The 13678-nt window shown below is 38.6% G+C and overlaps 1 protein-coding gene across 21 annotated transcripts in view; it reads right to left on the bottom strand.

The window, feature by feature from the left end:
• The window catches only part of PPP6R3 (protein phosphatase 6 regulatory subunit 3), a 147789-nt gene that overhangs the window by 82795 nt on the left and 51316 nt on the right, over positions 1-13678 (bottom strand). For 20 of the 21 annotated variants that reach the window (XM_012757457.3, XM_012757460.3, XM_012757468.3 and 17 more), the window contains one exon: positions 12469-12619. The exons of the other annotated variant lie outside the window; for it this stretch is intronic. The gene's annotated coding sequence lies outside the window, so the exon portion shown is untranslated. The remainder of the gene's footprint in view (positions 1-12468; positions 12620-13678) is intronic. 21 annotated transcript variants of the gene reach the window in all.

Genomic DNA, 13678 nt, shown 5'->3' with positions numbered 1-13678 from the left:
TGTCATTAAGCGATTTCACCACTGTGCAAACATCATAGAGTTTACTCACACAAACCTAGAAGGGATAGCCTATTACACAATTAGGCTATAGGGGATGGCCTATTGCTCCTGGGCTACAGACCTGCACAGCATGTTACCGCTGAACACTGTAGGCAACTATAACACAATGGTAAGCATTTGTGTATCTAAACATAGAAAAGGTAATGCACTGTGCTACCATCAAGATGTAGTTTAGCTAAAGTAGCAAAATCACCTTTAAAAATCCTCCAAACACTAATCATGCATGTCAGTCATAAGGTGATAGGAAATTTTTAGCTCCATAGTCTTTTGAACCACTGTCATATATGTGGCGTGTAACTACTTAAATAGGACTTAGAGTAAGAGGAAATACAATTTCTTCCAGTAAACCAATCAATGAGACAAAGAACTTGGTAAAACCAAACTACCTTCCATCTTTCTTCAAAATCCTAGAGTTGTTTTAAATGTTGAATGTTTTGTTTCAAAATGGTGTTTTCTCAAAAAGGGCTAACGATTAAGGGAGGTCACTGCAGAGTCACCTGTTACTTGATGCCAGAGGACAACCTCTGTTCTCTACTTTCTCTACTTCAGTTACAACTGAAGACCAGTGAAAACTGCCATCTTATACGTTCAAAATAGGACCAAAGGACCCCTTTGTTGAGTAAGTCTATTCATCAAAGAACAACCACTTTAATTAAACACCTTCTGAAATTATTAAAATACCTTCATAGTACCAAAACCTTCCTTGGAGTGAAATGTGGGGCATGGTAACATTATTTCAAAGCAGTCAAGCAGTGACAGTCTCTGAAAGAAAATGTATTACCCTGTCTCTGAAATAGGAACTGGTATGATAGCTATATCGTTTGCAAGAGGTATGACAAGAACACTACTCCATCCATAGAATTTACCAAGGAACTGCTAGTAGAATCTTAGTATATTCAGTAGGGGTCCAATTATGATTTATGTAAACCACCTACAACCACTTTTTCTCATCAAATAAACAATGCCCCCGAAAACGTTTTAGGGATATAAGCATCTTAACAGACATTGATTCCAATGCCAGCTCCACTACTGTCTAGCTCCGAGGCCTCGGGAAAACTACTTCATCTCTCTAAGCCAGCCTCGGCATCCTTGCCAAATAGTCTGGTTGTGGGCAGTCAGCAAGAAAGACCCAGTACAGCAGGTAGAACACACAGAGCACTCAGCAAATAGAAGCTACTGTGCAATAAACATGCCCAACAATGTAACTGGTGAGCTTTAAAGCAGTGCTTCCCAAACTTTCACGAGCACAGGAATCACCTAGGAGTCTTGTTAAAAACACAGTCTCAGATTCCAATTCAGTAAAGCAGGGTCCAGACCTGAGATTCTGCTTCTTTAACAAGTTCCTGAATGCTGCTGATGTCCTGATTTTAAACCACAGCTGACCATTTGTAATTCATAAAGAACAAGAGAGGATCGTCTTACTGTCTTCACAAATTGCAATAAGTATATTCAAAATAATTATATAACCATGAAAAACAGGAAAAGCATACTAGTGCAAACATGTGAATGTGTTATTTCAGAAACTCCCTCTGGACAAGTTGGTATTAATGGGTTTTGCTTAAATTCAGCAACTTCCTATCCAAGTAGGATAAACTGTACTCTGCAAAGCCCCTAGTCTACACACTATCAATTGTGGAATACCTGTACCCAGGATTGGCTGGGCCCAGGAAAAAACATTCAAAGATTCAAAGATTTATAATTATGAATTTCAAGAGAGCAAGAGCAGAGCACTGAAGCAAGTGTTTCTGAGCCCTGTGAGACTGTGCGGGTCACACATCCATGAAACCAGTTTTCTACACCATTTTAAAGCTGGCTCCATTGGAATCCTTAAAATGGCAAATCTGAAATAAATATTTGATATCATATGCCAGACTTGCAATAAACATGCATAAACTATTTCTAGTTTAAATAGTTGCAGTTACCTAAACATATGGAACACAAACAGTACAAAAATAAGAGAAGCAGCTTCTGCCCAAGATAAAACATAGGAGACTTTAAGATATTATTTCTTTAAAACATGCTATGAGGGAATCTTTAAAATACAATTTTTACATGCTCTTACACAAATGCATGCAAGCACACACTACTCAAGTTCAAATTCCTATACACTTCAAGTCTCCCTTCAGCACGCAGGGATGAGGAACCTGAGGTCTCAAGGCCATATATGGCCCTCCAGATCCCCAAGTGCAGATCCTCAACCAAATCTAAACTTTATTAAAAGAAAACTTTATTTTCCATAATATTTGGATTCAATCAAAAGGACCCTGGGGACGCAAGTTCCCCACCCCTGTGGGAAGCTCCTTCTCTACCTGCTATTAAAACGATCAGAACTACACTAGCTCCATGTACCATCCAGGTAGACCTAATAGAAATACCATGTGAGCCACACATAAGTTTGAATTTTCTAATAGCCACATTAAAAAAGTAAAAGAGACAAGAAACTGGTGGAATGGAATTTAACAGTGCATTTAACTCAATATATTCCATAAGGATATATTATTATATCTTTTGGTATTAAGTAAGTCTTTAAAATCCATTGAGTATTTCATGAGTACCTCTCAGTTTGGACTAGCCACATTTTAAGTGCTCAGAAGTCACCAGTGGCCTGTGGCTGCCGTACTAAACAGCCCAGGTCTAATTATAACATTACTACAACTATCATTCAAAGTCTCTCTCTTGGCACTAAAATAGCTCCTCAACCTCCTTCCACAGCCACAGTCAATCATTAACATTTTTCACACAAGGGCCAATGTGGAGTGGGTGGAAAGAGGTTATGGGCTATGTTTTTCCTGTCTTTTAAAATATGAATATGCAGGAGAAATCATGTATACTCTTAAAATACAACTTGGGCAGTCTTCAACTCAGAAAAGTGGATCACAAGAAAACTAAAACAGTTTTTTAGTCTCTAATATCTAGAAATATTTATAGTAATAATAAGGAAGTTTTCAAATTCTTCATCTTGAAAAATGGACAGGGCTAGATCGTGAATCAGGAGGACCACAGATGGGTCATCATAGGTTAGATATAACTAGTCAAACTGAAAAACAGATGCATGTCTCTGAGAATTTGCTTCATTTTATAAGCTATTTCAAAAATATTTTAAGAAGAAAAATGCCTATGCCACTCAAAAATGTTGGGGAACAATGGTATTTGAATAATGTGAAAAGAAACCCAGAAGCACATCCCCAATCATCCTGGAGAAAACCGAGTCCTTGCACCCTCCCTTAAGACTCAAAACGACTTGTTTTTTCCTCAAGCAGCAGACACATTTACACCAAACCTCTGGCTGAGCTTACAAGCAGGTTGGGAACAGGATGTACTGAACAAACCAAGCTGGTTTATCTACTCATGCAGTGTCCGGACACACGGAGTCTCAGGACTTCTTCCTAGGCTCAGATGTACATACTCAGGGGCACACAAGGACCTCAGCTGAGCAATGCCTGACAAGTTCCAAATGTGGAACTGTTGGGCTCAAGAAGGGTTTGGTGGTTACTTACAGTCATGATGAAAGCTGCATGCCACTAAGAAGGGGACAGGGAGGAAGTATCTATAAATAGGAGAATGCAGAGTCACTCTGATGAGAGGTTACCTCTCAGTGTTGTGAGTTAATGATAAACTCTTTCCATCAGCAAAGCTCAATGCCTAGGGAAATGTAATTTTCACAAGCAGCAGCAGAAACAAGGAACATGAAGCAGTAAAAACCACAGACCTCTGAATGTAGTTCTCACTAAGCACTAGAAAGTTCATTCAGTAGCTACTTCTCCATTCTTAAGGCCTCAATTTCATAAAGGCACACTCCACCTAATTAAATCAAATATCAGAGTGCCTATTAGAGACGATATATGTCTTTAGAGAAGAGGGCAATACAAACTTGGAGCCAGTTTCACTGTATCTGCTCTGCAACTGCTTCTTCCAAAGATGTCAAAAGTAGTCAACTTTCTACTACTCAGATGTTCCAGAATCTTTTCTAGTTTTTATTTGCAACTTCTTTGATATTTCAGCTTTTCCTTGAGAGTAGTAAATAAATTCATCAGGTCCATTTAATATGTGCTATATTAATCAACAGGTGGTACTTTAAAACATTACTACAGGCCGGGCACTGTGGCTCACGCCTGTAATCCTAGCTCTCTGGGAGGCCGAGGCGGGCGGATTGCTCAAGGTCAGGAGTTCAAAACCAGCCTGAGCAAGAGCGAGACCCCGTCTCTACTATAAATAGAAAGAAACTAATTGGCCAACTGATATATATATAAAAAAAAATTAGCCGGGCATGGTGGCGCATGCCTGTAGTCCCAGCTACTCGGGAGGCTGAGACAGAAGGATCGCTCGAGCCCAGGAGTTTGAGGTTGCTGTGAGCTAGGCTGATGCCACGGCACTCACTCTAGCCTGGGCAACAAAAGCGAGACTCTGTCTCAAAAAAAAAAAAAAAACATTACTACACATTGCACTAAGGAATACAGGAGTAACAACAGAAGGTCTTTAGTGCCTTAAAAAACACAATAAAATTGAGAACACAGAAAATACAAACAGAGAAAGGTAGACATAAAAATTCCAACTTTTTCCATAGAAAGGGATCTCAAGGGAGGACAGCCTGACCAGAAAAGACTTCATTATACATGAAGCCCAAGCTAGGCCTCAAAAGATAGGTAGGATTTAGTATCTGTTGGAGAAGCAAAATGTATTTCAGTCCAGGAGACACCTGCATGAAAGTACAGAGGACAGGAAGACCCAGTAGCTTCAGGAAATTCATGCCAGGGAGAAGGCAGTGATGACAAAGAGAGAGAGCCTTTGGGAAGGTAGTAGGATTAAGCCGGCAACATAAGGCCAGATCTCCAAGGGCTATACATGAACGCACAGTACATGATTATTACAGAAGAAAGAATAGTACCAGTGAGTTTTAATTGAGAGAAATGTACATTAAGTATCTATGGTAGAGATTAATAACATAAAAACAATTAATACTGAAAAGAAGTAGACAGGGAAGCATGACAGACGTGTTGACACTAAAGCTGTGGAACACGTGCTGCAGAGTTTGTACTCCTACAAAAGTAAAGAGAAGAAAGAAGACAAACCTGTTCTGGATATTGCCAAGTGTTTGAATTAGACTTAAATGTGGGACAGGGAAAGGAGTGGATGACGGTTAAGACTACTGTGGTGGGGCATCGCAGGCACTGTCCATCATGCTAAGACAAACATAGAAGTCTGCATGAACAGATCTTCAGTGCAAGTATGTAACTGTCGACAATGTGAAAGATGGGCTGGAGAGGGATGAGCCTAACGAAAGAGTGACTGATTGAGAGAAGATGGTGAAGCCTGCAATGGCCTCTACTTTGAAAACCAAGGTATCCCCTAAGAGATTTCATACTAAATTGCCATTCCTTCTCCAATGTCAACCAAAATTCTGCTTCCTCAAAGTCTAATTTTCACTTTTTCTTCATTCCTGAGCAGTAGGTTGGTATAAAATGATACAAATTTATAGCTTGCCTTTGGAATTCTGAGCTGCCTGGGAAATAATGCTCAGAAAGCAAATGCTTACACAGACCCTGGGCTAACTCCAAATACACTGTAAAGATGCTGAGAGCAAGGCAAGAGGTACAATCTTATCATGAACTTCACTTTTATGTTTAACAAGTTTTTTGTTTTATTTTTATTTATTTATTTTTTTTGAGACAGGGTCTCACTCTGTTGCCCAGGCTAGAGTGAGTGCCGTGGCATCAGGCTAGCTCACAGCAACCTCAAACTCCTGGGCTCAAGCAATCCTCCTGCCTCAGCCTCCCGAGTAGCTGGGACTACAGGCATGCGCCACTATACCCGGCTAATTTTTTCTCTATATATTAGTTGGCCAATTAATTTCTTTCTATTTATAGTAGAGACGGGGTCTTGCTCTTGCTCAGGCTGGTTTCAAACTCCTGACCTCGAGCAATCTGCCCACCTTGGCCTCCCGGAGTGCTAGGATTACAGGCGTGAGCCACCTCGCCCAGCCTGTTTTATTTTTTTAAAGTGAGACTTAGAGGAAAGGCAAGTAATGAGGATGGCACAATGGTAGTCAGGTTTTTGCCAGGAGCCTTGTTAAGAGATCAAAGAAACAAAAGCAAGGACACGCAGCTGGATCTAAGTGCATGCGCGCACATCCACATGTGTAAGCACATGCACATGCTGAAAGGGAGGCTATGTGAACACAGGTAAAAGAGTATGATAAAAGTCACAGGCAAATCAGTAAATTCTCATGGGCCCTAGAAAGGTTTTCCATCTGAAGTACCCAAGATTCTCCAAATCTGTGAAATCAGGCAGGACCCCAAAAGTCAACAAATATGAGTCAAATATCAGAAAAGAAGTGATATGTAACTGGAGAACAAGAAGAAACATGGTTATGATAAGCATGGCTATTATTTGCAACAACACAAGAAAGTTTCCAAGTCTCTGAAACTATGGGGAGGAAAGGTGGTCCTGAACAAATAAGGAATGCCAGAAAGGGATATTAACATGTGTAAAAAGACGACTTGGAAAATCCAACTCAATGAAGTTTTCATTAAGTGAAACCGAGTTATACGCAGTTTAAGAGTAACCCAACTTGAAGCAAGTGACTGGTCATTTTATTATTCATCTTTTACAGACAAGATGCCCAAAGAAAGCCTTTCCTAATCAAGCAGAAATTCTAGAGCATATCGATATGCTTTTGGAAAATGGTCAAAAAGTTGTAGTCTCCAGATTAAGAAATGAGCTAACTATGAAGTGTATTTTGTAGTTATATAACTAAATCTATAAAAGAAAATAGAATTGACAACTTGGTCACAAAAATCCTTAAAGAGCCTCCCCCTTTTAAGATTTAGCTATTATCTTCAATCTTCCTTGCCTACCAAACTTTGATCAGATTGTATAATCATTAAGTATTCAGGGCTATCTCAACAGTCCTTAGAATAACAGTAATAAATTGTTAACCTTCAGGAAGTGCTTTCTTTTGTAAATGTTTTACAGTATGCAACCTAATATGCAAGAAAAGTTAAAGTAGATTCTGGACTGCTGAGACAGCTCAGGAATAAAATTTCAGTGTAAAATGGCCTTTACAGCTCCTTATGAAAAACAATCTTCAATCTCCTCTAGCCATTCCACAGTAATATTAACTGTCTTGACATTGCAACTTTCTATTAAAGGTGGAAACATGGTTAATAGCAGCTCCTAATTATTAACCATACTGCTAGACTCTGGGCTTCCTTTTAGATACATTTAGATATTTCACAACCCTTGATTTTGCAGATTTAAGATTCTGATAGGTCAGATGACCTACCAAATGCCAGAGCTGGTAAATATGCTAGCCAGAATTCGGGCCAAAACCTAGATCTCACTAGCTCCAAAATGTCTGCTCTTCCTGGTCAGAGCAGCAGTAATCAAGAGCACAACCCAACTCCAGGCTGGCCCTTGCGTGCACACAGCTTGCAGAAAGCAACAGCAGCAGGTCAGCCTATAATCCCATGGTTCTCAAGACAAGGAATAGGAACCAGGACCCATGCCTCTCTGTGCACAGGGTGGAGAATCCCATTGCAGACAAAGCAGTTGGGCAGCCCAGCCTAAAGAACACTGGTGGTAGCTCTGGAGGAGCTCAGCTCTTCTGGCCAGTGGCACTGTCGGTATTGATTCATGGGATGTCACAGGCTTGTCCAAATGCACACAGAACACAAAGCCAGGAGGGAAAGCTAGATGAGAGTCAGCATTTACACTGTTGGACATGATGATCCAAGAAAAATTTATTTAACACGAATGAATACAAAGTCCTTTTCAGATAAATACTGAAAAACAAGATGGGGGAAAAACAGGCATAAGAAAACTGCTAACGTGGAGAAAATAAATTAAAAAGTCCACAGATTTTAGTTGATTATAAGTTCAACATAAATTATTTTATGATGTGAATAATAAGCAAAATCATCTCAGAACACAGTAATAGATGCATCATGTCTAGGACCAAGAGAGATACTAATCCCACTAGATCTTGCCCTGAGCAGATCACATCACACTGGACAATACCACACTATGCCAGGCAATGCCATACCCTGTTCCAAGGGAAAATGAAGAGATTGCCAACCACAGGGCATCCAAAGAGATGACTGGGGTGGCAGAAAGACTTGCCACTTGAAGGATAAAGTAACTAGCTTTGAATATCTTGAAGTTATTTTATACTACCATGTATAAGACCTACCTTGTATAGCACCCAAGGAAAAAATGAGAATCAGTAAGGGAAAAGTACAGATTATTTGTGAGCAGTAGAAGCAGGAACTTGTTAAATATTAGGGCTATGATTGCATGTGAGACCCTTTGGTTGAAGTCCAAGACCCCTGGCAAAGCCTGGATGATTTTCTAAGAGGACAGAAGGAGTTTCCCCTCTGGAGAGGAAGGTTGTACAAAATGATCACCATGCTGTTTTATGAATCTCTTCTCAAAGTCCATTGGATATAAAAGTATGATTCATGGCTACAATTGGGCCATGGAGTCTCAATGAGAAAATAGAAATGATTATGCAACCTTCTAGATGCTCAGTGGGTTGAACCCCACGCAATTCTCTACCCTCCAGAAACTTTAGTAACACAACAAAAAAGGACAAAGAGCCAAGAACGCTAACAAATTTATGAAAAGATAAAAAAAAAAAAAGGAGAAACAATTTTGGAAGTCCAATATTTAAATTAAAAAAGTTTGAGAAGAACATACTATAATCTATAACCCTCCCTCCTGGCCAACCAACAACAAAATGGGAAGTGGGTAGAGGAATAGAAAAAGGAAATTTTCCCAAAGCTTAACAAATGTGGTTCTCCTTAGGGCTTGCACAGGCCATCACAATGAGGGGTAAGACAGATCCCCTCAGACACTGGTGAAATTCCAAGAGAGCAGGGAGAAAGTAAGTATCTAAACTTTGGGGGGGAAGGGATGCTGTCAGAAAAACAACACATAGGCAGGGCTAGAACTCAGAATGACACCAGCTTCCTCAACAGCAATTCTAAAAAATACTTTTTCTGAAAGTTTTATTCACATTTTCTCAGGAAGCAACCAGAAACTATGCCAGGTGTGCTTCACCAAAACATGATAATAATACATCGAAACCAGAAATCCAAGACTCCAAGAAGCAGATGACTCCCCAGAAGAAAGGTGAGAAAAAACACCAGCAGCCACAGAAGTAAAGAGCAACCAGCACAGCCATGTCTCATCATCGGAATGAGACAGAGGGTCTGGAAAGGATGTGTCCAAGGAGACACAGCTGACAGATTGGAAAATTTATCTGATCACACTGAGAAGAATTTTTTAAGCAAGTTAGAGATTTAGAGAGTAATTAGCCAAAATATACATATTAAATAAGAGATATAGGCAATAATTAACCAAAATACATACACCTTTAATACTGATTTTATCCATAAGTTGTGCTTTAACTATGTTGGAAGATGGCAGAGGGCAGGAGCTATCATAGAAAGCTAAAACCCTCTTCCTAGTTAGAAGCCAAATAGATTAGGAACAGATTTACATAAGCATATTATTTAGAAATGTGGTATCAAATATGAGAAAGCAGCTAAGAGATGAAGGTAGCAGTCCCAAGTGAGTAATTTAGGGATAGGAAAGATAGAACAGTTGATTGTTATTTTTTGTTATAAACCTTCTGATACTGTTTGACTTTTAAACATCTATCAACAATCTTTGTGAAAGAACAACACAGTATTTTCAAAGTTGAGAAAAGACAACCTAAGGTAGAATCTGCTATGACGTGCTATAACTGATTGTGAAAAAATTATGTAGAGAGCAAAAAAAGGCTTAGTTGGACAAACTCACAAAACTTGTAAAAATGTAAGGGTCTTAAAGGTTCTTTTGAGTTATTCTATTAATCATCAACAGGCAGTTGGATAGACTTTTTAAATCCACCATGTGTCACCAGTAGCACCAACAGTAAACTTCACTCATTTTTGTGAATTTAACCATCCTGACTTGCTCTATCACACAGCAGCTTGAGGTGGTAAAGCTTTATTGTGATTTTTTCTAAGTTCAGGGTCAAGACTAAAATTTTTCTGAACAACTACAACCTTCAACCACAGTTATTGACACTGGATGGCTATGGAAATTTGCCTTTGCTGAAGTCTCAATGTTTGTTAATGAATTCAACCTAAAATTACAAGGCAAAACAGTGCTGACATATTATGTCATTTCAATAACTTTGGCTTATAACAAAAGTCAAGCTGCTTCATATATCTCCTATAAAGAAATGAGATTCCTAGTTCCATAGAATTTGTAGTGGATATATTTTCTAAGCTCAAACTACACTTAAATGGCATTTTTTCAGACCCTGATGCAAGAGCAAAGGGAATTTCCCTGTTTCAAAATCCATTTAGTTGTGTAATTGAGGAGCTTTCATCTAATCTTCAATAGGCAGTGATTAATTTATTATGTAATGACATGCTAAAAAGCAAATATCAAGAAAAGAATCTAAGAGAATTCTATATATGCCTTCCAGGTAATGAATATACTCAACTAAAGTCATATGCTTGGGGACAGATACAGACTGGGGGAGTACCTATCTGTATAAAAAGACATTTTCAAAGATGAAATATATAAAATTTCATTACAGATTAATATTACTAGATTACATGTACATTTGAAATAGATTTTGATGAGAGAATAATTTTGAACATCAATTAGATGAAATGTTATTCCCCCAGAAAAAGAATTCTAGTCTTCACATTAGTAGATATTATAGAAAATTGAACTCAATTATTATGTTTTGAATGTCATCAATAACCAAGTCTGTGAAAATTTGTTTTCTCTCTTGTTATATGCCTTCACAATATCCTTTTTTGCCTCTTGGCCTGTAAAACCTAAAATATGTACTATCTAGCCCTTTGCAATAAAAGCTCTGTTTGACGATTCCTGGTCTAAAGTGCCCTATACCTATAGTCCTGTTCCTCTCCAGGAACCCTTCTTAACCTGGCATTGATTCTAGGACTCTCAGAGACTACTAGGTAACTTCTTAAGAGAAGAGTTCGTCCGTTTTAATGTGGGACAGCATGCCAAGGAGCAGAGATAAGTGAAAGAAAAAAGAACAACAGTAAAGGCAAGGATTGTTCTATAAGCTGCTAATGCTAAGAACCTCTGTCAGCAAAGAAAAACAAAACAAAGAAGGAGATAGGGAGAAAGAAAGTCTCAAAAATATTTTATCCTAATAAATGCATGATATTTTAACTCCTACCACCAAACAATTAATGATACTTATATTATGTAAAAATTACTAAAGATACAAAAAAGTTAAAACTACCTGCTCACAAAATACTTAAAATCTAGTTAAAGAGAAAAAAATTCTAAAATAATTTACTGAGATTTAAGATTTACACAAGAACCTGACGACTGGGGCGAGGACTGGAGGTCAGTACAAGTACAAGGGAAACTGCCAAGGCACAGTAGGATCATTCTTGAGGGGCTGCGTGTAGGGGGAGGTTATAAGCAAACTAGTATTTTAGATGCCTGGGAAAGATCCACCTGGGGATTAGAAGCAGAGACCCATTACAGCAAAGCAACTAGAGTATCTCCTGAGGTAACAAAGCCTGGCCTAGCTTCACAGCAGTGGAAATGGAAAGAAAAAGACAGCTGCAAGAGTCACTATGAGGGTAGACCCAATAGGCCTTGGTAAATATCTGACTGATCATCAGGGTGAAAAGAAAACATAGCAAAGAGTGACTAAAACTTCAAATCTTGCAACTAGCACCAGTTCAGAAAGGTAGGCGATTAAATGGTATTTGTCCACCCTCTAGAGAAACAATGGAACAAATGAAATTGGATTAAGTGTATTTGTCCCCAAAAAGACCCTACTCTACCACTTCATCTTAAGTGCCAACTGAACTAAAAGACAAGTATACAAAGTCAATCTCTGATCTTTAATAAAACGTTCCAGTAAAGAGTTCCAAAGTGATGGCAATTAGGACTCAAAAAGAGACAGGTGGCTACTGTAAGAGAAGCCAAATATCCTATGGCTGGTATAATACAAACACAAAACAATCACACACAATCTCACACACACACACACACACACACACACACACACACACAGAGAGAGCGAGCCAGGTGACCTAGAAGCAGCAGCCTGGGTCACAGGTCTCTACAGTCTTTCTCTGCATGCTACTGCTTCAGCTTGCTAGCCTGGCTATCCATGATGCCCAGCTCAATACCCCCCTGGAAACTGAGAATCCCTTGAGTTCTGCAAGATTGCGAGACATACAAAAGCAGACTACAGAGGTTGTTATTTAACCTCCCTACAATAACACAGAGCACAGAAATGTATTGCACCTAGCACCAAGAGACTGGGCTAGACTTGGTTTGTCGCCAAGACTCCAGGGTCTTGCAACACAACACTGCTTTCCTTGATGGAACTCCTGATAATCATAATGGTCTTACCTTTCAAACCAAGTTTTAAAATTAAAAGAAATGTTTTCTTCTTTGTGGCTCCTCGCCCATTACAAGTTATCCTGGTAACAGTTCCTTCCAATTTACTGCATTAGCAGGTTAGCGGGAAAAAGTGGGATATGGATATGAAACAGAAGCTCTCCTATAAAAAAAAAAAAGCACATAATTATATAAGTTCTCTTTTGGTTTTTGGTTTGATGAAAGTTGGCATTAAAAGATAACGAACGATTCAGGGTCAAGATTCACACAGAACTCTATCTCAGAGAACTAAAAATTAACCCTAGTTCAATTAACCCTAGTTAATTGAAATTTTTCCAAGTGAACACAGGAAAAAAGGCACTATCATCCCTCTACCTCAGCTTTCATCCTACACTAAGTAATAACTCAGAAATAAGTATAGACACCATAATAGCACTATCCATGAGTCAAGAAGAAGACATATTAACTTTACCTTATGAAAACATCAATGATAATCTTTTCCAACATAGAGTTGACTATAAATGCACCATACTTTTAAATACTAAAACAAATTTCAAAAAGTTCCTTCCTTTAAATGCCCCTAGGTAGCCCATGTAATACCTTTAACAATCATAACTTTTATCAAGAACTGTGAGTAGACCACTAAGGTCACTGAAATTCTACCTTAGCCAAATTCAGTCTCTAATGTCAATTAACCAAATGCTGCACATGAAAGAAATATAAAATTGTCTTCTAAGGCACTTCATATATAACATTGCAGACAAAGACTCAAACTGTGGACATTGCACTAATTAGAAATCCTCTAAGAATGTAGTCTATAAGACATCTCAAAACAACAACAACAAAAAAACCACAAATGGTATTCATCTAATGCCTTTCTTCCATGAAACATACTACATTTTGATCTTGACATTTTCCCTCCAGTAAGATAACAGAAAAAATGGTAAGCATTTGTTAATTTTAAAAAATTAATTAACAAATACAACGACAAACCTAGGTGAAAATGAAAGAGAGCATACTTATTTCTAAAATAAAACATTTTACCAGTTAAGTGCTTTTTAAAATTTTTTTAATTTTTTTAGAGATGGGGGTCTTGCTCCTTCACTCAGGCTGGAGTGCAGTGGTGCAATCATGGCTCATTGCATCTCAAACTCCTGGGCTCAAACAATCCCCCCGACCCAGCCTCCCTAATAGCTAGGATTACACGAGATTGTTAAGTGGT

The sequence above is a fragment of the Microcebus murinus genome, chromosome 4, assembly GCF_040939455.1.
Source record: "Microcebus murinus isolate Inina chromosome 4, M.murinus_Inina_mat1.0, whole genome shotgun sequence".
Classification (NCBI taxonomy): domain Eukaryota; kingdom Metazoa; phylum Chordata; class Mammalia; order Primates; family Cheirogaleidae; genus Microcebus; species Microcebus murinus.
Note: the sequence above shows the minus strand (reverse complement) of the source record. Positions and strands in the feature narration are given on the sequence as shown.